The sequence below is a fragment of the Furipterus horrens genome, unplaced genomic scaffold (genome assembly GCF_987537825.1).
Source record: "Furipterus horrens unplaced genomic scaffold, mFurHor1.1.pri manual_scaffold_1, whole genome shotgun sequence".
NCBI lineage: Eukaryota > Metazoa > Chordata > Mammalia > Chiroptera > Furipteridae > Furipterus > Furipterus horrens.
Window position 1 is genome coordinate 173,296,765 of NW_028327171.1, and position 21,196 is coordinate 173,317,960.

At 39.7% G+C, this 21,196-nt stretch overlaps 1 pseudogene; it reads left to right on the forward strand.

Annotated features, from left to right (window-relative positions):
• Positions 1 to 8,018: 8,018 nt before the first annotated feature.
• LOC150022311 (spindle and centriole-associated protein 1 pseudogene) lies at positions 8,019 to 10,556 on the forward strand (annotated as a pseudogene).
• Positions 10,557 to 21,196: the final 10,640 nt, after the last annotated feature.

Consider the following 21,196-nt stretch of genomic DNA (forward strand, 5'->3'; position numbering starts at 1 on the left):
TGGATTTTCTCTAATCCAGCAGTGCCTTGGCTCAACTCCCGCCAATGTCCAGCTGCTCACTGAGATGTTCTGTCTGCAATTAGACCAAACTGCAGACGGGTCTCCGGAGCCTAAAACCGCAACCTCTCCTCACTCCTCCGCCATCTTACCTCCTCAGAACTTTTATTATTTACATTTCTTTTTGTCAAAATGTTAGACGACTAATGGTATATTATTGTCATTTTCATTATTTTCCCTTACAATCAAGAAATATACACAATCTTTTCTTATGCTTACTGGCCATTCAAGTGTTATTTTCTCTGAGTTGCCCTTTTGTATTGTTTAACTATTTTTTGTTGTCAAATTAACTTTTTGTTACTAGTAGAAATTTATAAATTCTGTATACTAATCTTTTGTAGAGCTTCTGCATTGCAAGTATCTTCTCTCTGATTTTCTTTTCATTTTGTTTATAGTGTCTTTTAAAATGTAGATAGACTGTAGAGAGATATATCAATTTTCTTTATGATTCTTGATATTTTTGTTTCTGTGTCTTGTTTAAGAAATATTTTATTATCCTTTGGTAATTAGAAAATTCTTCTGTATTTTCTACTAAAAAAAGTTTAAGCTTCTGATTTTTACATTTAGGCATTTAATTCATCTAGAGCTTTTTTTTCATTTGTTAATATGTAAATTGGTGCAGCCACTGTGGAAAGCAGTTTGGTGGTTCTTCAAAAAATACCATATGATTTTATTTATGTATGGAATCTGAAAAACAAAATAAATGAACAAACAAAATAAAATCAAACTCATAGATACACAGAACAAATTGATGATCACCAGGTGGAAGGGGGATTTGGGGGATGGGTGAAAAATGTGACAGGGGTTAAGAAGTACCAATTGTCAGTTATAAAAATAGTCATAGGGATAGAAAGTACACCAGAGGGAATATAGTCAATAATATTGTGATAAGTTTGCCAGATAGGTACTAGACTTATTAGGGTGACCACTTTGGGAAATATATAAATGTCTAATCATTATGCTATATAGCTGAAGCTAACATAATATTGTATATCAACTGTAATTGGAAACTAACAAAATAAAATAGTTTCTCAAGGTTTGAATTTTGCTACTTGCATCTTCAGGGTATATTTTTAAAGTGTATCATTTTAAAGTCTCTACCTATCCCTACATTTGTTTTGTCTGCAGAATCTCACTCAGAGTCAGTTGTTTCCCTGTTTATAAATTTGGATCTTGATCTGATCATCTATAAACTTTATCTGGGGAATTCTATATAGCTTGGTTTATTTACTTTTTCTTCTATAGAGGTTTTAAAATTTTTATGCTTATTTCCCAGGATGTGATGGGGTGGGGACCACTTGACTTTAGTTCTCTGTTCTGAGGTCTCTGAGCATTACAAATAGTATGTATTTCACCCCAAACTCACATTAGGGTTGACCTGAAGTTAAATAATTTGAGGAGAGATTTTATTCCTTGCAGAGCCTAGAAAGAGACCTGCTGTAGCATCCTCTTGGATTGGTGTTTCCAGTCTGTCCTCTGAGGGTGAAGCCCTTCAAGAATTATGGCTTTACGTGGGGTCTCACTTGCAGCTCCCTGTCTTGATGCAACTCCTATGTCTATGTCATGGTGAGCTCCAAGCTCTGTGTTGCTGAAACTGAATATTCCTCTTCCATGTGGCAGCTGTGGAATCATTACGCTAGTTTTCCACTTCTTCATTTTTGGCCTCTAGGGTTTTCAATACTTTGTTGGGAGCTCAGATCTTCATTTAAAGAGATGTTTATTATGTCTTACTCTTTATTTCTAAGTATTTATGATAATTAGAAGGGTTTATTAAAAATATTGTGGTGCATAGCCTTTAAGTATAGCAGCCAACAACAACCTCTCCCATTTTTTTTATGCTCATGCTGCTCCTCACATCAAGAAGCTGAGTCTATTTTCTCTCCCCTTGAGTCCTCCCAATAGGATGTACTGGGAATAATATACTGAGACTTATGGTCCAAGGTCTTTAGAGTTCTGGCAGCTTCTGCATTTATTCCCTTAGGGCTCAGCCTCTGTGCTATGAGGAAATTTAGACTGGAATAATGAATGATTAGTGACCACAGGAAGAGAAGCTCTGGATTATGAATGGGCATCTTTGAATGTTCGAAATCACAGCCCAGCTTACAGCTAAACACATATTAGTAACCCTAACTGGCTGAGCCATACCAAATTCTTGACATGCAGGATCATGAGAAAAATTGTTGTTTTAAGCCATTAAAATTTAAGGTGATTTGTTTCACAACAGATGATGAGACAGTGCTGTTTGCCAGAAAACACGAAGGATCTTTTTTACATGCACATATAAAATGTTATGTCTTTGATGCATCTTATACCCACAGTATAGTGGAATAGACAAACATAAACATATATAATTAAAATATGATTCAACAAATAGTATAATAAAAGCATGTTCAATAATACTATGAGGGTCAGGTCATCCAAGTCAGCCCTGGAGGAGGGAAAAAGAGGTCAGTCACACAGTTGTTCATAATCTTACGTTCAACTAACTCACTTGTTCCTTTTGAACAGGTGACTACTGTGCACATCATTTAAAAAAATTATTTTTCTATTACAGTTGGCCCTGTCTCATTATTTTTGTATGTACATTGCCTAGAAAAGTTTTGGGTACATACTTGGCATGTAATAGGTGAATACACTTAATGTGATCTGCTTTGGAAAAACATGTAAATCACATTGTTTTTAATCTCAGTTTATTAACAGAATACAACTGATTTAGCATTAACATAAATTTTCCATAACTCAAGGCTTGACTACCTATAACTGAATAGTGGACATAGTATGATTTCAAGTGCCTTATGAAATAAAACCCCAGGTTTCTTTCTTCTCCTCTGGCTGGTGTTTCAAATTTCAGTGTAAGTATGCTATTACTTTAGCTAAGGGCTTTGAGGCTAGCCAAAACATACTTCTTCCCAGGGGGAGAGTATCACTTTAAGCTGTGATGAATTAGTTCACCCTGGTGTAGATTGGTTTTATATCATTCCAGAGAGCTTGTTTGAATGGAAAAAGAAACAGTAAATCTTAGGTTGTGCAGGGAGCTGCTAAAGATGATCACTGCCTACCTACACTTTAGCTGAGGGACTGGCCCCAACCTTCTTGTTAAAAATGAAACAGAAGAAAGGAGAAAGAGAGTTTATATTGTCACATTCTGTATATGCCCACACATTTACCCAAAGGACAGAATATTCATTTCTCCTAGGGTTCAAAATCTATTATTTTGTTTAAAATATTCAGAAATAATATCTCCTTTTTGATATGTTGGCTTCTTTAAAAAATGATTTCAAACTAATTTTTAGAAATTATGGTTATATATAAGAAAATTTTCCATTTTAACCATTTTTAAGGGCACAGTTCAGTGACATTAAGTACATTCGTCTTATGGTGCAACCATCAACACCTTCCATCTCCAAAACTTTAATCTTGCAAAACTGAAACTCTATACCCATTATATAACATCTTCCCAATTCCTCTTCCCCAGCCTCTCCCAACCACCATTCTACTTTCTTTCTCTATGAATTTGACTACTCTATGTACCTCATATGAGTGGAATTACACAATATTTTTTCTTCGTGACAGGCTTACTTTATTTAGCATAATGTCTCAAGATTGATCCCCATTTAGCATGTGTCCAAATTACCTTCATTTTTAGGGCTGAATACTATTCTATTGTATGTATATAACATGTTTTGTTTATCTATCCATTCACTGGGGGACACTTGGGTTATTTCTACCTTTTGGCCATTGTAAATAATGCTGCAATAAACATGGATGTACACATATATGTGCAAATCCTTGCTTTCCGTTCTTTGGGGTATATACCTGGAAGTGTAATTGTTGGACCATATGAAACTTTTATTTTTAATTTTTAGGAGGAGCCAAACTATTTTCCATAGTGGCTGCACCATCTATGCATATGGATTCCACCAGCAATGCATAGGGATTCCAATTTCTCCACATCTTTGTCAATACTTTTTACTTCTGTTTTTTTGATAATAGACATCCTAACAGTGTGAGTGGTATCTCATTGTGGTTTTGATTTGCATTCCTCTGGTATGATGGTTTTTATAACTTCTTTCAATGTTTGTTATTACTTCTTTTTTCCATTACCATTTAGTCCCCTTACACCCCCATCTCCCCAGCAATCCCCACACTGTTGTCCACGTCCATGAGTGCTTCCTTTTTGCTCAATCCCTCCATCTACTAACCTCCCTGCCCACTAGCTGTCATTCTGCTCTCCATCTATGAGTCTGTCCCCATTTTTCTTGTTAGTTCAATTTGTTCTTTAGATTCCACATATGAGTGAAATCATATGATATTTGTCTTTCTCTGACTGGCTTATTTCACTTAGTATAATGTTCTCCAGGTTCATCCATCCATAGTGTCACAAATGGTAAAATTTTCTTCTTTTTTATGGTGGAGTAGAATTCCAATGTGTAAATGTCATAGTTGTTTTATCCACTCATCTACTGATGGACACTTGGGCTGCTTCCATACCTTGGTGATTGTGAATAATGCTGCAATAAACATGGGGGTGCTTATGTTCTTTTGAATTAGTGTTTTGGGTTCCTTTGGCTATATTCCCGGAAGTGGGATCAATGGCAGGTTTAGATCTAGCAGATCACCTGGGCCTTGTTTGCAGTCCCATTGATTTTCATCACTCCCTAGAATTCCTAGCTGGGGAATTTGAGACAGGGAAATAATTCCTGTAGTTCCTGTTAATTCTGCTAAGAGGCCAGGGGACCAGTAAGCAAAATAATTCTGTTATATTTTGTGAACTCAGCTTAACCCTCAAGAGAATGACCTGAGAAACTGAGGGCTCTAAAGTCACACCAACATTATAGAATCTTTCACCATGGGACCATAGGAGAGGAAATATTTATTATGTGCTAGGCATTGGGTTAGATACCTTTTGTGTAGTAGCGTATAAGTTATGTATTACATTGTTTTACTAAAATATAATAACAAAGGTTAGTGATTTGTCGAAGTCACATAGCTAGTAAGTGTCAGAAGCAAAACTAAAATCAAGTTCAATTCTAAACCATGCTACCTCTGGAAATATCTATTATGTATTGGACATAATAGTGGCTAATTTTATTATATTCTCTTTAATGACAGAAAGGAGGTCATCCTTTAATTCATAGACTAGATGACTTTGGTATCCTTGGAAGTATGGAATTTTGAAATACTGTAAAAAAAAAACCCAATTGAGAAAAGATGCTGATTCTGGCTTGATGCCTTTTTTTTTTTTTTTTTTTTTTAAGTGAATAACTAGATGTCATATGATTTACTTACTGATGCTTGAGCTTGTCCAAGTCATAGAAATAGACTTTGCATGGCCTCATTTATCAGAACTAGCTTCTAAAAAGTGTAAAGCCCAGAACAATTAGGATATTTTTTATCTTTCAAACTCTGTGCAGGGAGTTGACTATTAAAGGGGAGTGCAAGCCAACAGGTAATTATACCACTGTTTATAAGTTTCAGTTCTAACTACACTTTGTTTATCTCACCCCACGTGTTGACCCTCCCCCCAAAAAAGCATTTAAAATATATTTAAAATATAAACCTGCCCTATAATAACACCCAACTACCTGTCATATGATAACAACACTCAAGGGCACCTTTTATCTAAGAATTTCACAGTGCTTTATATACTCATTAACTCACACCCATCTGTTTTACTTTATTTTATAGCAGAGAAGTGGAAGCACCATGGAAATCACACAATGTGCTGGTGCAGCAGCTTAATGGGGAATTCTTCACATTCTGTGCATTCATCCTGTTCATTCCTGACTTAATATGAATTCACCAGATATGGGAAGCAAGGAACATAATAGCTAATATTATTGAGCAAGGAACATAATAGCTAATATTATTGAAAGTTTATTAAGTGCTAGATCCTGTACTAAACTCTGTATACATATTAGGTCATTGTTCTGCAACTAGCCCTGTATCCCATTCAGCCCTTGAGGTTGTAAAGGCAAGGATTTAAGAATTCTATGGTTGCTTGCCTCAATAGCATATACACTAAAAAAAGAATTCTATTAGATAGAAGCTATTATTATCAGATGGAACCAGATAAGTTAAGTTACTTGATATCAATTTTCAATAAGTGATAAGAGCCAGGATTCAAACCAGGCAGAGCCCATGTTCTTACTCATTGCATGACATTGCGTCTCAACATAATAGGTCTTGTATTTTTAAAAATATTGGAGCTTGATGGTTTCAGAGAAGTCAGTCATTTTGCTTTGAAATATATAAAGCTGTTTGCCAATGTATTATAAGGGTTCTCCAGGGAAACAGAACCAACAAAATGTCTGTAAATATAAATATCTAAATAGAGATTATATATATATATATATATATGTATATATATATATATATATATATATATAGAGAGAGAGAGAGAGAGAGAGAGAGAGAGAGAGAGAGAGAGAGAGAGAGAGAGATTGATTTTAAGGAACTGGTTTACATGACTGTGGAGGCTTTCAGCCTTTGGTAAGGCCAAAATCTTTAGGGTAGGTTGAAGACCCAAGACTTATAGTCCAAGTACAAAGGCAGTCTTTGGCAGAATTCCTTCTTTCTCAGGGAGGTCAGTCTTTGTTATCTTAAGGCCTTCAAATGATTGGATGAGTCCACCAATTTAATTGTTGTTCTCATCCAAAAAGCACATTTGTATAAACATTCAAAGTAATATTTGTCCAAATATTACTCAGCCATGGCTCAGCCAAGTCAATGAATAAAATTAACCGTCATGATGAGATGATGTCAGGGAGCAGTTTCCCTGATGACTACTCATAAGTCCTCATCTGATCCTCCACCCAGAATGGGGCAGAAGTTCCAGTATCTGCATGTAAATCAGCACCTAGAGCCTTGCCTTTATAAACCCAAGGGCTGTGTGGGACATACGGCTGGTCCCAGAACAAACTGTCCGCTGTAGGTTTTACCTAACCGAAGTGTACTGTCAGGGATCTGACCTTGCAGTCAGGGTTCCACTTGCCTCAACTAGTCTTCTGTCCTAGGTCTGGGTTACTAAGGATCTTCACTGGGAGTGTCTCAGTCACCTGAATCATGTATCGGTACCCTCCTCCATTTGGCCTTCCCTCTGAAACTCACCTGGTGTCAGTTTTCTGTTCTCTATGGTTGGTTGTCTCTACTTCTCAAGATGACTAATTTAACAAATCTGGAAATTCTAAACATACTTAGCTCCCAAGGTAACAAAAGAAGACTAACTAGATTGTTAACTCTTACATTTAGGTCTTCAATTTTAAGCCCCACTAGAGATCATGCTGGGCACTTAGTGGTTGCTTAGCAAATTCATGAGTGTGTTTGGAGATCTGGCCAATTTGTTTAGCTTCTCTGTTTCCTAATCTGTAAAATTGTGATACTATTACCTGGTTCTTTGGGGGAACCTGGAGCTACATATGAGAACATTCATATTAAAATGCCTTAAAAAGTAAACGTACACAGTTGACCCTTGAACAAAGAGGTTTGAAGTGTGAGGGTCCACTTACGTGCAGATTTTTCAATTGGCCCACATAGCTCAAACCCACGTTGTTAAAGGGTCCACTGGCAGTGGGGAATCCATGTACGCAGAGGGTCTGATGTAAGTCATATGTGGATTTTCGACTGCATGGGTGGTGGGAGTCCCTAACCCCATGTTGTTCAAGGGTCAACAGCAATGTGTGTGAACAATGTCTATACATTTAGAATCAGTTCCTCTCCTATGACTCCGAAGCAGTGATTTACACCTTGATAACCAGAACAATCACAGTGCATATTTCAGGCAAGTAGAAGGACTCACTGATACCTGTGGGAGGATGAGGCCGTGACAGGGAGATATTTGCGACAGGCAGGGTTCTTAGTGCTCTTTAAATGTCACTTTAGAGTGTTTACCTGTGGTGGGCCAGGCTGTTCTGCTACCTGAAGTTTCTGGTCATGAAAAGCAGCAGTCAGGAAATGATAAGATGTCATTTGTCAGAGTGAATCATTACAGTCCCTGGGGAGGAGGAAGAGAAGCACTGAAAATAAAGAAGAAGAAAATGTCGGTGAAGCGAGATGGGAGTAATACTGTGAATGATCCAACAATTCATCAGGCAGCTCCCGAAGATCTGATACATCATCGTGAAATATACAAACTGAAGAATAGAGCATTAGTGCACTGGGACTCCAAGAAAAAGCCTTGAAGCAGAAACTGGACATTTTTAATCTTGAGAAAAGGAGATTGTCTATCATGAAGGTAATTCTTTCTGATCAATACCAGATTCAGGGTGTATTGGAAAAATCTGATCGTTTGATCTGCTTGATCTGATCATTTGATCTGTTTGCTGATTTTCCTCACAGGCACACAGGGTTTCCAAATGTAATAGTGGCTTCTGATTCTTCTCATGGTCCCATCACGGTACGTCAAGACCCTGTCACCCAGGCCATCCTTTGGGAATCTGTCATGGAGCCTCAGGCTCTTAATGAAGTAGATGATGATGGTGAAGAAACTGTAAATGGCCAGTCAGAAGAAAGTGAGAATAAGTTGAATAACTCTCTAAACTCTCAGTCTAACATGAATGCAGACAGGTTTCCTCACCAATTAAAGGAAGATTATTCTGTGCCAATTAAAAGTAGCAACACTGTCACAGATAACACGCCCTCCAGGAACTCCATCATCTGCCTCTCCATCAGAGAGAGAAACATTAAGAGCTGCTCTGAGTGCTGCCAGTGCTGTCAATGATCCACACCAGGGTTCAGCCTCAAGAATCTACTAAGTCTGTAGCCTTGAGCTACGTTGTGAGGCAAGTGCTGAACTCAAGGAAGCAGAAATAGCTGCTTAATAAAGTGAAAAGAAAACCAGAGTTGCGTGCTTCTGCCAAGCAGAAGAAAAACATATTATTAGCACAGCCTCCACAGACTTATCAAGCAAGAATAATCCCAGCATGGACATCTTCACACACATGATACATAAAGTGGACCATGAAATGGAAGAGGATGAATGGCTGACAGGACGTGAGGACAAGGAGCTGCAGAGCAGTCAGGGTCTTACAGGCTTCACTCTGTCGCTGGTGAGCTCCCTCTGTCTCCTGGTTCAGTACCTTAAACAGAGTGAGCTCCAACTGTAAAGTAGAGACCAGGCAGAAACTGGAACAAGTACTAGATGATCAGCAGGAGCTCACTGATGCTCTGACAACTGCAATTCTGCTTCTTAGAGAAGAAAATACTGCTACTCAGGTGAGATTTCAGCACTATATGGTCATAACAGATGAGGAATTTACATCGTTCACACACACCATTAAGAGCTGTCCTGTGATAAATAAGTATAAAGAAAGTCTGGCAACAGAAAGGAGAGCCACAAGTAGAGTTGTGGACAATCCAGAAGGTTCAGTTGTAAATGCTAATGTCTCCATGCCATTGATGTTCAGTGGGGAAGAAGTGGAAGATTTGCCTGTTAAACTATCACAGGTGCCAAACCCCCTGGATAGTAGGAATCCGACCAACAATTTTCCAGCTCATATATTTGAGCTGGCTGTGTTGTTAACACCACCTGGGCAGAACAGTGACTCAGAATTCTCTCTGCAGGATGGATTGAGGAGGACTATTCAAACTCGTTCTGCTCCATGAATTCCTCCAATGGTGGAAATAATTGAGAAGGAACAAAATTGGGAAAAGAAGACCTTTCTGACTAGCACAGACATTCAGATTTCAAGTGAAGAGAATTATCTCTTCACTCACATGGGAGAAGGTATGGGGAACAAAACCCAGCCTCCTTTTGTAAACCTCTCACAGCCTCTGTGCAATTCCCTCTCAAACACTCAACAACCCAGGAACCCCACATCTCAGAAGATCCCCTCGGAATGGGGGATGGAAAACAGCTTAGAACAAAGGGGGCATTAATACAGAGAGAGGACATCATGGCACGAATTGCTAAGTTGACACTGCAGAGTTCAGCCATCAAGGCCCATCTGCACAATATTGGGTCAGGCAGAGAGAAAGCAGATGAACTTTGGGAGTTAAACAAAGAGGAGACAAGTCATATAAGCACCATGACTGCTACTTTTCCAGCAGCACAACCTCTAACACCAGCTAGCATGGAGGCACAGATTGCAGAATTGGACCAGCAGAGGATGGAGGCTCATGGAAAACTCTTGCAGTTAAGGGAGCAGCAGAAATGTATCGGCCTGAATCCTTCCTTTCCAACAGTTTCATCTAGTCAGTCACCTCCAAGAACATAGACTGATTGCTCACAAATTCATGATTTAAAAGAAAGAGGAAAGAGAACAATTGAGGTATTTATTCCAGGAGCAGAAGCTCCAGAAAACTCAAAATGCAGTACTGTCTCTCTTATTAGTGAAATAAATACAAGAGAGTCTTTAGGGGCTACTGGTAATTCTTGTTCTCCATTAAACGCCACCTCAGGAAGTGGGCGATGCACAGCTGTTAATCCAAGAGCAAAGACTGAGAAACAAAATGAAGAAGGCTGCTTTGCTCTTTCTATTCTACCCACATATTGTAAGTGAGGTCAAATTTTAGTTTCTTCTCAGAGTATATTCTTGAGCCCCATTCTGCTTTTCCTGTTCTTGGCTTTCAAGTTTTGGTGTCCTTTCAGGTAAAACCTATAAAAATCTTGTGACTAAGCATTAATAGAACAAAGAAATAAAGCAATTATTTTATTTTTGAACTTTCAAATAAACTTCCATCAACTAACCAACCTGCAATTTCCTATAAATACAATTTTGACTATAGGGAAATTAAAGTTTCCTTTTCTAATAATTTCATAACTATTTTAAAATGTAATGTTTGGAGTAATATATTATTACTTTTATTCAAGTTTTTCTGTCTAGTATATCTTAAATAATGATTTATTTTATTTTAATTTTCTGAAGAACTTACAATAAGATGTCTTTTTGTGATTAAAGTCTGCCTTTCAGAAAAATTTAACACCCCCTTTGGTTTCTTCTTTTGGGAACATCACTGTAGTCCATTATTTTTTCCATCAGGTGAAATGTACAGCTTTAAAAAGTAAGCATGGGAGTAACCATTTGTTTTTGCTTCAGCAGGTAAAAGTGGTTGTATGTATTGTAAAATTCTTATATGGAGTTTAAATGTGAAAGTATCATCAATAATGGTAATGTACATAAAATAAATAATGATCATAGAGCTAAAAAATATGTCATTTTATAGGGACTCAGCCATTTTACTTCCTTGGAAGAGTGGCTCTGTTCCTTGTATATATTTGACCTATTGGCTGGATTCTATTTGGGAATAAAATATGCTACTTAAGAAAACATGGGTAAAAATGGGACAAAAGAACACTTACAAGTGACATCAAAAAGAGTGTCTGTTTCAAACAGTATCTCTCAGCCCACAGCTAAAGGACACATGCACTTCTGTTGGCCATTCCAAACTCAAATTTATTGACTATATTAACTAGTTCCACAAAGGAGGAGAGAGAGCCAAAGTAGGTCTTTAAGAAAAAGAGCAGAGGACTTCCAGCCAAGATGGTGGCCTAGACAGACACGCTGCACCTCCCTCACAACTAAGAAGGAATACAACTACAGTACCTCAAAACTAGAGACAACCAGAAGTTCCAGAAAACTGAGCTGCATGAAAGTCCAACAAACAAAGATATAAAGAAGAAATGCTCATCCAGACAGGTAGGAGGGATGGAGCCAGGGCGGAGAGGACGTGGTGTGTTGGCGGTAGCAGCAGCAGCAGTGGCAGGCCAGTGGGAAGGGCCGTCACACCTTTTAAAAAGTTGGGTGGGACATCTGGGGAACACTCCCAGCATCAGACCAGACCACACAGCTCTGGGGACAATAAAGCCTCATTGCTTCTGACTATGAAAACCAGTGGGAGTTGGGGCAGAGGAAGAAACTTCCAGTCTCTCAGCAGAGCCCACTTGTTTCAAGGGCCCCCACGGTCCTAGAAGGTCCGCAGACCCACGCACTTTGGGAACGACAGACAAGGCAACAGCTAGAGAGGCGCTAGTCCCATATGGAAGTGGGAGAAGTTCCTGGAAAAGGGGCAAGTGCTGAGAAAGAGGCACTGTTCCCTCTCAGACCCCTTCACCACATACAGCGCCACAATGTGGTGAAACAGGTTGCTCTGTACTGATGAATCCCTAAGACTCCACCCATTACAAATGTAATAGGAGTGACAGCTTTACCTAAGACAAAGAGGCAAACAGACACAGGAGCCTGTCAAGTTGAGGAGAAAGAGAAGTATGGTCCAAAAGAGGGAATGGATCAAGTTTCCAATGGGAGAACTAAACGACAAGGAGATAGCCAACCTAACAAATGAGGAGATAGCTATCCTAACAGATGCAGAGTTCAAAACACTGGTGATAAAGATGCTCACGGACTTGACAGATATCTGTAAGTATGACAAATGCATAAGGGAAGAAGTAAAAGCTATGCTAAATTAAATGAAGGAAAATCCACACAAAACCAGTGGTGAAGGGAAGGAAACTGGGGTTCAAATCAATGATTTGGAACATAAGGAAGAAAACAACAGTCAACCAGTACAGAATGAGGAAACACAAACTGAAAAATTTGAGGAGAGGCTTAGAAACCTCTGGGACAACTTTAAACATGCCAACATCTAAACCATATGGGTGCCAGAAGGAGAAGAGGAAGAGCAAGAAATGGAAAACTTATGTGAGAAAATAATAAAGCAAAACTCCCCAAATTTGGCAAAGGAAATAGACACACAAGTCCAGGAAGCACAGAGAGTTCCAAACAAGCTATACCCAAAAAGGACCACACTAAGACACATTATAATTAAAGTGCAAAAGTTTAAAGATAAAGAGAGAATCTTAAAAGTAGCAAGAGAAAAGCAGAGAGTTACCTACAAAGGGGTACCTATAAGACTATCAGCTGATTTCTCAAAAGAAACTTTGCAGGCAAAAAGGGGCTGGCAAGAAGTATTCAAGGTGATGAAAAGCAAGGACTTACAACCAAGACTACTCTATCCAGCAAAGCTATCATTTGGAATGGAATGGTAGATAAAGTGCTTCCCAGACAAGGTAAAGCTTAAGGAACTCATCATCATCAAGCTATTATTATATGAAATGTCAAAGGGACTTACTTAAGAAAAAGATCAAACTATGAACATTGAAATGACAACAAACTCACAACTATCAACAACTGAATCTAAAAAATAAAAACAAAATCCAACTAAGCAAACCAGAACAGAAACAGAATCATAGGTATGGGGATCATTTAAAGGGTTATCAGCTGGGAGGAGGAAGGGGGAAAAATAGGGAAATGGTGCAGGGATTAAGAAGCATAATTGGTTGATACAAAATAGACAGGGGGAAGTTATGAATAATATAGGAGGGGGGAAGCCAAAGAACTTATATGCACAACCCACAGACATGAACTAAGGGGGGTGGGATTGCTGGAGGGAAGGGGGATACTGGGCATAGGGGAGAAAAGGGGGAAAAATTGCAATACTGTAACAACATAATCAATAAAATACACTTAAAAAAAGGAAAAAGAACAAAAAGGAGAAATCAAATGAAAACTTAAAAGGAGGCACTGACCCAAATTTTGATTAAATTACAAATAAACAATTAAAAATCATATTTGTTAAGCATTTACACTGTACCAAATATGGTTCTAAGCTCATTGCATGCAAGTTGTTTAATCCTCATAGCGATCATATGAGGAAGGAATTATTATTTTCATTTTATAGATGAGAAAACTGAGGCACAGGAAGGTCACAGAGTTAGTTAGAGGTAGAGCCAGAAGGTTGAACCCAGGCTGGCAATCCCACTCCAGAGCTGTGCTCTTAACCAGTGGGCTGGATTAAATGAGAGAAAGTGCTTTGTGAATATCCAAGATCCATACAAAATCAATGCATTATGGTCATTACTATGACTAGAAGGTACATTAGAGATACATGTCAGAACCCTTTATCTTGCAGCTAAGGGAACAGAACTTGTTAAACAAACTGCTCAAGTTTACAGGTGAGCTCAAGCAGAATCTAAATTTGCTGTATTTTAGGCATCAATGTTATTATCACCCTTCTACCCTCCCCATTATATTGAGAGCATAGATTCTATTAACAATTGTGTTGCTATTCTGTTTCTTGTCAATACCATGGTAAGACAGTTCAGTGCATTGAAAGAAAGTGCAAGTAAACTGGAATAGGGAGGTAGATAAATGAAAATAGGAGCAAGAAGACAACGATCTTTCAATTACTGAGCCTGCTTCCTGCAACAAATTTATTCTTGAGATTCAGCAAGTCCACACAGTGGGCTTGGGTGAGCATATATGCACATTAAATGGCTGCCTCCACCTCCTCCCTCCTCTACTCACCTACACACCCCATCCCTGCAGAGCTTCCTTGTTGGAAATGCATCCACCCACCCAGCCACACACCTCCTTTCTAAGAGCTGCCGTGTTCAGAGATGTTGACTTCAAGGACTGCCTTCAGAATTTATTTTAACCATCACGACAATATTACATGGAGAGGTACTAAAAAAAAAAAAAAGTTCCATAAGCTAAAGTTTTGAAAGCCTCCCTCCATTACTCAAGAAATGCCTTCATATCATACATTTCCAGTACTAAATAATGATTCAGAGAATGTAATACTTGAATGTCACCAGCCTATGGGAACACATGAGCTCACTGATGTGTTTATACCCACTTTTACTGGCTTGGTGCTGGTGCCCTTGTTTGCTTGTCCCCAGCTCCCAAGACTTTGGTGGGCTCTGCCATGAAGGTTCCACGTATGTGGTCCTTCTATGGCATCAGTGCGCTGCTGCCACAAATGTCCAGCACTGCTGGCTGTGGTGTCAGGGGTGGAGTGGTGAGACTATCTTTCCTCTTAAAGTGGAATTCAGACACAGGATGTCAAATCAGTGTTACTTGGTGGCCAGTGGGTTAAGAATTGAGTACAGTAGCCTCTTTTCTGCCCAGGACTAGGCCTGCACCCAGGGGTGGCACTTCTTAGTCAATGTCAATGCTCAAGGAGTAGGACCTTTAAGGAAAGTGCCTCCCTGAGCCCACATAACCCACAAGTGGATTCCCAGGAGTCTGAGAAAGCCCTGGAATTGTGTAAAAGTTGAGTATTGTGGGTGCATATGAAATTTTTCTGTGGAAAGGTGTCAGGGTAAGGACCCTGGCTGTATGTGGCCAAGGCTTAAAACGGAGTTGGGTCTACTTCCGGAGTGTGACTTCCAGATAGCTGATTCGGCAGCTGAGTTTCGGTAGCTGACACAGTCAGCTATTATATGACTGTTGATGTAACTATTTCCAGTGATTGATGAAATTCTGGGCTAGAAGCCACCTTTGTTTCTAAGTGTATATAAGCCCATGGCACTGTAGAGCAGGCGCGAGAGTGTACTGCCAGCACTCTTGGCCACACCACACCAATAAAGGATGCAAAACTCCCCAAGGCACCCCGAAAGTTTCTCTTAGCCACTGGACCAGAGCCCACCTTGCTTTTGGGGCTCTAGGACCTGGACGACAAAGGGGCCCAACACTTTTAACAGATTCTTAAATGGGTCCTTTGAGTTGAAAAGATTAAGAACTGTTTCCCTCTGAAGGCATTGCTTTCAGGCTAAATTCCTCACACTTAACTCCATCCTTCCTCCATGGGGGGCTCTTTAGCCTCCCTGCACTTGGGGGAGGTGACAGTGAGAGAAGTTTGTTTCTTTGTTTCAACAACTAGACTCTTCTCACCCCCCTCCACCCCACAAGCTCTCCAAATATTTTCAGATATGTCTGAGCCCCATAGAAGACATGGCTCCAAAAGACCTCTTGCTATGTAAGTTTAATTAGATTCAGAAAACGTAATTTTGCACATTTTATTGCCAGTTGCATTTGTAACAGGGTTTGTATTACAATTTTAAAATGTCCTTGGGGGGGGGATCCTCTTTCTTAGAGAGAGTGACAACTTATTTTGGGGAAATAGTAGGGGTGGAAATGGAGAGTGTTGATTTGATTAGTTTTACTGCCTATCTTCATTGCCTGGGAACAGGTAAAATAACCAAATAAAAAAATTAACATTTTATCTTCATGATCCCCCACAATCAAGTCAGGAAGAATTTACTCAATTGTGGAAGCCACTGTGCAACGCACAGATCAAAGATTATGAGTGAGATTTTGAGATCCTGGGATCAGAGGTACACTGACCATGGGCCTTCTGAATCTAAGCTCCAGGGGGATTGTGGGAACTGAAAAACAAGGGGATGGTCTTCGCGAGGGAGAGGGCACCTCCATATTATGGGTGGTGGTGGCAGGAGGAGAGAGGGGCCAGTATGAACTTTGGATGGAGGCATTCTCTCCATAGGAGCCACATGCTTCTTCCTTTTGTTTTTTTAATCCTCACCTGAAGATATGTTTATTGATTGAAGGATTGAAGGGAGAGAAGGAGGGAGGGAGAGAGAGGAAGGGAGAGAGAGAGAGAGAGAGAGAGAGAGAGAGAGAGAGAGAGAGAACATAAGAGCGAAACATCAACTGGTTGCTTCCCTTATATGCCCCAACCAAAGATCAAACCCACAACTTGTGTATGTGCCCTGACTGGGGATCAAACTTGCAACCTTTCGGTATGCAGCACAATGCTCCAAACAATTGAGCTACTCAGCCAGGGCAGAAGCCTCATACTTTTTAAATTTGTATCGATTCATAGTTAATTCCATTTTTCTTTCCTATTTCATTTTCTTTTCTTTTTTGTTACTTCAAAGTGGTTCAATTAATTAATAAATGGCTTATCTTTTCCTAGAACATCCCATTTCCTTCCAAATATCTTTGGGGACAGCAGAAAACTGATGCTCACTTACCTGTGAGGACAGTAAAACCATACACCTTTTTCTTGCTTTGGCAACTTTTGTTGTGATGGTTCCGTCTGGTCCCCAGGAAGAAAGTGAACACTTCATTGCCTTCGACACATGGTGGACCAAGGACCCCCAACTGCTGCTGTGAAACAGAGCCAAGCACATTCGCAACAGCTCCAGAACCTCCCCTTTACCTTTGCAGCTAAAGCAGTGCCCCCTTCGTAAAAAATCGCTTCTGATCTTCCTAAATGTCATATTGCTCCTGCCCCTCAGGATTTGGACTCGTGGGAAATTGTCAAGTTCTAGCAACTGCCTAAGAGCTGAGCTCCATTACCTGTGTTTGCTTAGAACAAACACTATTTTACCTACTTATTGATACAGCCAGTGGGCGAGTAGGCCCTGGGAGTCCCAACACTGAGTGGGAAGGCCTGTAGCTGGTTGCCTCAGGGCTCGGTCCTGGGAAGTCAGCCCCACAGGGTGGCTCCACTTGCATGGGCTGCAGGGAGCGCCCTTTTGTATTTATCAGCTTTATTGACAGCAAACCCTGCTGACCTCCTCCACCTGCCCTCACTCACACAGAGGATCCATCTTAGCCTCCAGGTGCAAGGGAATGAAAATATGCAGGAAGACTTTGAGAGCTCTGTAGTGCGAGAATCAAGACATAGTCCTTGGTGAATGTGGTTGTTTTTCTGCCTGTAATGCATGGTTTTCAGATTTGCTTTAGTAAGTGTTGAAACAGAGGCAAAAAGGGAGTCACCTTACTTTTCTCTGCGATAGTCATGGTCAGAGCAGGATTAGTCTTTGGGGCGCCCCTGAAAGTGAAAGCCCTTAGAAAAAGGATTTATATTTCACTAGCAAAATGGGGCAGAATTGAAAAGATGAAAAGAGAAAGTAGCTAGAGGCCCCCTCTTCTCTTTTTGTCTCATAAAGTATGATCTGTGACTGGGGATCAAACCCACAACGTTTTGGTGCACAGGACGATGCTCCAACCAAGCCACATGGCCAAGATTATTTGTATTACATCTTCAATTTACAAACACTACAGAATACCTGAGAGTAAGAAAGGAAAAGAAAGTGCTGCACCCAAGCAGCTAAAATAGATGTTAAAAGTCTAAGAATGATTCATTGTACTTTATTCCTGGGAGCACCCCTCAGGCTGCTCTGGCAGTTCTGTTTCTATTTTGCACACAGGGCTAACAGCCTTGCTTCTGTGGTTCTCCATTCTCAGAAACTTAGGAGGGAAGGAGTGACTGCTTTGCAACTGAACACTAAGGACAATGGCACATTGAAAGAGTAAACAGTGGAACCGGAGATGATGATAGTCTGGGACTCTCCAGGGAGAGGGAAAAAGTTCTACACACCAGCTACTCTGTGCCCATCATTCATTCATATTAGGATTCACTAGGGCACGGTTCCACACAGGGATGCGTTGAGATTACAAAGGTGAATTCTTTCAATGAGTATTGAGCAGACCTCTGCTTCTTATTCTTGCTCTTCAGTTGTTTAAAATGCCGCTGGCTTAAATCATGCTGCTGCGTCTTCGTAGGTTTACACAGTGGTTCTTGCTGTCCGAAGCCTTTCATAGTTGTTATTATCAAGGATCCAGTTGAGTCATCCTTGTGGCCTCATAACAGACTATCTCTCTGGCCCCTTTTCCAATCCCTTACACTATTGCTATTTCTACAAAATAAGATCTCTCTCAATGCACACCTGATCATATTACTCCTAATTAAACCCCTCACATGAGGATTTGTCCAGACTTCTCTACGATGTACATCCTGACTGAACCATTCTACCTCCCAGCCCACTCTCACCCTCCTGCTTCGCATTTTCAGCTTTATGAACCATGCACGGTCCCCTCCACACGCTGAATTCCACACTTCTGTGCCTTTGCTCATGCCAGTACTTCTCTTTCAAATGCTTTTTCTTTTGCCATTTTAGTGATCCTGTTTTCCAGGAAGTTTTCCTTGACATTACTCTCTCTGCACAGGTGCCAGTCCCACCAGTGGGCCTAGTTTTTCCACTTACTGGAGACTGAAAATAATGTTCGTATGTATTGTCTTCACAGCCACTTGCTCCCTCCACTCCCCTCCCCCTACTTTCCAGCATTTTAAGTGACTTGAAGGCAGGGGCCATTCTTAACATTTACAGTCTTTCCAGTGTCTGACATTGGTAAGAAGTGGCTGTTCAAGGGCTGAAATGAAAGCCCTTTGCCATGCGTTTCCCTGTTTTTATTACTGAGAGGTCATGTCTCAGCAGGAACCTCTGTAAGTAGTTCACCATGCATGGGTGTGGGAGCAGCCTGTTTCATGCCTCTGAGTCTCTGCCCCTTTTATCAGTCTGGATGGATGTGGTTTCTTTAATTTGGTAGTTGTCGGACTTCCATTCAACTTGATTTCTGATGGTTCTAAGTGTAGGTTGTTCTATAGTTTAGTTGTATATTTGATGTGTTTATGCAAGGAAGTGAACTGTGTTTATCTATGCCTCCATGTTGACTGGACTGGATTTGCTATTTCTTCTTTACATTATGAATGTATTTTTCTCTGATTCTGTATCAATGCTGAAGACTCAAACTTGGCTAATTTCAGAGACTCTGACTTAAAATCGAGAAATTTAAAATGAGAAAAATTGGCTTTATTTTTCCACTTGTGAAAATTTATATAGCAAGGTATAATTTACAGGAACATTTTTACATATTCAATATATTTGTTTTTCATAACCACCCTGTGTGTTGGATACCATTATGTCTATTTTATATATGTGAAGTATTGAGGCTCTGGGCATATTACAAAAAATCATTTTCTGACATAAAATCACAGAACTAATGAGTGTATGACATGATCGGGATTTGAATTCAGGTCTTTTAAGTGCAAATTATGTATTCTCATTTATTTCTCCTCTATCCTAATTTTACTTGTTCACTATAATAAAAATGAAAAGCAGGTGCTTAATGACAGGCTTGTCCAATCATCTGTAGATAAGTGACTTTTTATAACGGATAATATGATATGAAGATATTTTCATGGTACCTATCGAATGGATTCCATATGACAAGCAGAGGTTTGATGCAATTTGAACACCTAGTGAGGGGTAGAATAATGTATTTTATTGTCACTCTTGCTTTAGAAATTTTAGCTAAAGAAATCAGAGCAATTCCCTATAGTCACATTGCAGAGCTGCTGAAAACATGCATCACGTCCCTAAGTTTCCTCAAGCGGCTAATTACTTGGAGGAAGGAAGGAGGCAAAGAAGAGCATCCCCTGTGGAATCAGCTCTTGGACAACACAGCTTCTCTTCAGCTCACCAAGGTACCAGACACTGGCATTTTCCCAAAGAGGCCATGTCACCTCTGATATTGAGGGCCATCATATTAACAAAACAAGAATCAGACAGAAGGAACACTGTAAAGAGAGGCCAGAATCCACCCAGCAGACCTACAGAGGTGAAATGAAATCCCCTCACAAGTTACCTGAAGACACTTGTGCTTACCCAGGGTGTATGTCTTGATACTAACTCAGTCTGTATCTATCAGAGTGCTGGCCACCTCTTTCCTCTCACCATGATTCTCTGTCCCATGGCACCCCAGGGAGTGGGTTCTCATTTCTCAAAGTATCCCCAAACTCAACCTCCTCACCTAGTCTCAGATTCCCAAAGGGAGTCTGCACAACAGGATTTCCACCTGATGCTTTAGCAGCTCCTTCTTTTTTTCCAATGGAAATCCCTTGATTCTCTTTCACAGCTACATTAACTGTAGTGTAGTTTTCCTGAAAGCACTTTATACACAACCATAACCATTTCTGCTCCAGAAAATAAGAATTATCTAAGGACAGAGAAAGAACAAATTAGGGGGTGTTATGTTTGGTGCATAATACAAATGAAAATTTGCTTTTTGCTTTTACAGTAGTTTAATATGGTTAGACAGGTATCAGTATAGCTTTAAGTAGGAGGCCTCTGTAGCTGCATTTTCCCTGTTCTGTCCTATTCCATGTTAATGTATAATTGACTTTCACTTATTGCAAATCCCTTCCTCTTCCTATTTATGAATGCATTTCACAGTGTGCCTTTAAAAACTCATTATTTAGTTTTTAACACCCAAGAGGTTGCTTCTCTCTTGAAGAATAATGGTACTTGAGATGAAGAGTGCTCCTGAGACAAAGGTTGCCAGATTTAGAAAGAAAAAGTACAGTCTATCCATTTAAATTTGTATTTCAGATAGACAACAAACATTCTTTTAATACATGTCCCAAATATTATATACTTATTTATGGGACATACTTATGCTATATGTAATATCATACTAAAATTATTAGAATATTATACTAAAAATAACCCATTGTTTATCTGAAATTCAAGTTTAACTGGGTGTTTTATATT